Source organism: Nicotiana tomentosiformis, chromosome 10 (assembly GCF_000390325.3).
Source record: "Nicotiana tomentosiformis chromosome 10, ASM39032v3, whole genome shotgun sequence".
Taxonomy (NCBI): Eukaryota; Viridiplantae; Streptophyta; class Magnoliopsida; order Solanales; family Solanaceae; genus Nicotiana; species Nicotiana tomentosiformis.
In genome coordinates this window covers 66593686-66597857 of record NC_090821.1, presented here as the reverse complement: position 1 = coordinate 66597857, position 4172 = coordinate 66593686, and positions in this window count along the sequence as shown.

Below are 4172 nucleotides of genomic sequence, written 5' to 3'. Positions count from 1 at the left end.
AGGGCAGTAGGAATACCACTTCATGTGGACTTGGCTACTCAAAATGGAACTCGTCCAAGCTGTGCTAAGGTGAAGGTTGAGGTGAATTTGTTATCAAATTTTCCTCAAAGGATCAAAATTGTAGAGGAGGAGGATGGGTTTGGACCTGAGGAGTTTAAATGGATCAAAATTAGGTATGATTATATGCCTAAGTATTGTAAATCATGCAAGAAACAAGGTCACAAAGATGAGGAGTGTTGGGTTATTAACCCATAATTGAGGCAGTTTGAGGATCAAGGCAATGACAAGAAGATTGAACAAGAGGTAATTGGTACTACTTCTACATCTACAAAGGTGTTAACTAGTGGAAAGGTTGTGGGGAAACCTATTGCTAATCAAGCTAGGCAGAAGTGGATGCATGCAAGGAAAAACAATTATCAACGTGATAAAAGGGGCCATATTATTGACCACACAAAGGAAAAATAAGGGAACAATGGAAAGGGAAAGAACAAAATTGAGTCAGTGATTACCAACAACAAATTTGATGCTTTGGAGGTGAAAGAAAATGCTCAGCCAATTTTGAGGATTATGGATGGAAAAGTAGAAGATAAAAGCAGGAATAATATGAAGGAACAAGCTACTAAATATTCCAAGAAGGTGCAAGAGCAGGAGTAGATGAAGAAAGCTGGGGATTCCACCTTAAATCCTAAGTCTACTAGATTCAGGTTGGGAACTCCGGGAAGATTTTGGAGAAGGTAAATAGTCCTGTTTACATTACAAAGAGTCTAGGGCTATTAATGTTGAGGAAATTTCTTTAAATAAAGAAGAATTTGATGCTAGACGAGTTAAAAAAGAGGCAGTGGAGTTTGCAAATAAGAGGGAGGCAGCTTTAAAGGGTAATAGCTTGAATGCTACTCCAACTGGGATTCAATCTCCAGGTACAAAGGGTGCTCTAGAATTAGCTAAAGCTAGTTCTCATATTCCTATTAAGGCAGGTATTGAGGAAATGGCTAGAAAAGAATCCACAATTGAGTGGGTGCTTAGAAGGTTTGGTACAAGCAAGGAGGAGCTAAGGTAACTCAATGTGACAACAAATGATTCGTGTCATGATATACCATCTCAAACCTATGATTATTCTGGGTAATTGGAGAACTTCAATGAGGTTAATTCTGGAAAAGCTCTATGGAGTGATGAAGTAGAATATAGGGAAGCTCAGATGGGCACAACAAATGCAACAAGAGGCAAAGAAAAAAGGGATAGCACACAGTTACAAAACACTGGCAATGTGGAGGTAGCTACAGTAAACCCTAGCATTCCAAAAACTAGGGTTCTTAATAATTCGAGCTCAAAGGTGAAACAATCAATTCCATCAGCTGGAGGTGATAGAGGGACATTAAAAGGACCAGGAAATAAAGGGGTTTCAGCTACTGCACCATTAGCCAAGAACCAGGCTAGTGGAACAGTAAACCTAGTAATTCTGGGGAGATTTTGGCCTAAGTTGATGGGGTTCCGATGTATGCATTGAGGAGTGAACAAGTTGGGGATGTCAATATGGAGTTAGAGAAAGATACATTGGGGTCATACCACCAAACAATCCATGGGAAGGTTGGTGATCTTAATGGAAAAGTAATTTCTGGCAATTTTGCAACAGTAAACCCTAATTTGGGTTTAGTGTATGAGCTTCATTTAAGATGATGCAGGAGAAACTGGGGATTATGGAGAGGAATTGAGAGCTAAATGATGTATCTGTGAGACCTCAAGAACCATTTGAACAAGATATAGCTCCTAGGGAGCTTGGGGAACTTGAAACAATGCCTATGGGATGTTCTTCTGGGACTGGATCACCTATGCAGATTCAAGTCAATATGCCATTGAAGTCTCCTAATCAGATCTTACATGATATTGTCACTCAAAAAGAGCTGCCAGTTGATATTCAAAATGCCTTGGTGGATCAACAACAACATGAAGACGAGGGAGATGATGAATCCACTGCTGGGAATGTTAAGCCAGTTGCAAAGGAAGGGGATTTGTCACGTAGGGAAAATGCTAAAAGTGGAAAGAAAAGAAAGAAGAAATCACAACCAAAAGAGCCACAACCACCTACTAGAATTTTGCCCAAAAGGGCAGCCTCAATAACAAGATGATGATCAAAATATTGATATGGAACATAAGGTCTGTTAAGACTCAACAAGCCTTTCAGAGGGTTATAAATATGCAAATGGAACATGGATTTTTCATTTTTGCACTTATGGAGACATTTCAAAAGAAGAGGTATATACAAAATTATAGAAGGAGATTGGGAATGGAAGCTGCAATTTCAAATGTCAATAGGAAGATACGGCTATTCTTTGATGCTATGGTAGAATGGGATCTATTGATTGATACTGAGCAGCAGATGACCATCAGGGTGTATAATAAAGATATAGGTAAGCACATTATGATGACTTTTGTGTATGCAAAGTGTTGTGCTTTGGAACGACCGGAATTGTGGGACAATCTATACTACTTGGCTAGTGATATGGAGTTGCCTTGGTTGGTTGGGGGGATTTCAATGTTGTTCTTGGTGAGGAGGAAAAGATAGGTGGTTTGCCAGTATATCCCCCAGAATATGAACACTTTGCCTTTTGTATCAACTCTTGTGGACTGTTTAATCTTGGCTACAAGGGTAGTCCTTTCACTTGGTGGAATGGAAAGCCAAATGAGGAATTCATCTTCAAAAGTCTAGACATAATCCTTGTGAACTTACCTTTCCAAATATTGTTTCTAAATATAGAGGTGGAGCATCTAATTAGAACTGGATTTGATCATGCTCCACACTTGATGAGTTGTGGAGAGGAGGCAATGAAGTTTGTTAAACCTTTCAAGTTCTTGAACTTTTGGGCAAAACATGAAACCTTTATGGAGGTTCTGAGGAAGAATTGGATGGCTGATTTCATAGGGGATCCATTCTTGATGTTCAAGCAGAAATTAAAGAGAGTTAAGATGGCTCTTTCTAAATAAATGGAGCAAACTGACCTATGGAGATATATTCAAGCAATTGGCTATTAGGAAAGATGTGTTTAGAATCAAGGAGATGCTATTTGAAGAAGATCCAACCGTGGAGAATAGAATTGTACTTCAACAAGCTCAAGCTGAGTTGAAGAAGTACCTGAGCATTGAAGAGCAGTACTAGAAGCAAAAAGCAGGTATGAATTGGTTTGAAGAAGGGGACAGAAATACTAGATTCTTTCATAACCATGTGATGACGTCCAAATCCATTACTAAAAGGTAAATGGATACGGTCGCATGCAATATAATTTACCCAACTATGAGTCAAGTCGAATCCCACAGAGAATAATATGTAGGCGATTAGGCGTGTAAGAGAATTATCACTTATTATGCAATGCTAAACACTAAAGATGTGGTTGTGAAAATATTATAGCTAAATGTGAAAATGTAAACTAACCTAGAAAGCAAGTAAAATGATCAATGGCTACAAGCATGGATGCATCGGGAATTACACTCAAGTAACCATCCAATGTATTTCATGATTTTACAAATATGAGCGAGTTTATGTTAATTAGCCTCGGGTAATAATTCTATATTAGCTTCTTCTGAAGACTAACAAGACTTTCTAACTGAATTATCTCTAAAACAATTAAGAGATTAAGCACACCCGAATACGACTACAAGTAGTTCAATCTTATCCCTAGGTAGAATCTATAAAATGAGGGTTAAAGCCTCAAGTTCTTGTTAATTAATCTTTTCCAACCCCAAATAATGTTTCCCAAAATTAATTCGAAGTTAATGGGTGAGTCCTAGGGTTAGCTAATCCCTTTGGAAACATTAAAGAACAAGAATAATTAAAAACACAATAACTCACTTCAATATAACTAAAAATCGTTCAATACATAAGCATAACAAGATATTTAATCTACACTTTAAATATGAATATTTCCATAAACAAGATTCTAGTGTTGGAAATAAATACTACACACTTAAATATTCAATACAAAATAAGGAAATGAAGAAATGAGCATAAATGAGTAAGAAATTCTCAACCAAAAGATTCAAATCTTCAAGACCCAAGTGTGTGCAAGAACCCTAGCTTCCAAAACATGTTCTATCTAGTCTAAGGACTGAAAATAAGCCAAAGATATTTACAAATGAGCTAGGTCGTGTACTAAACGGCTTGGTGGTCAAAAACGTGAAAT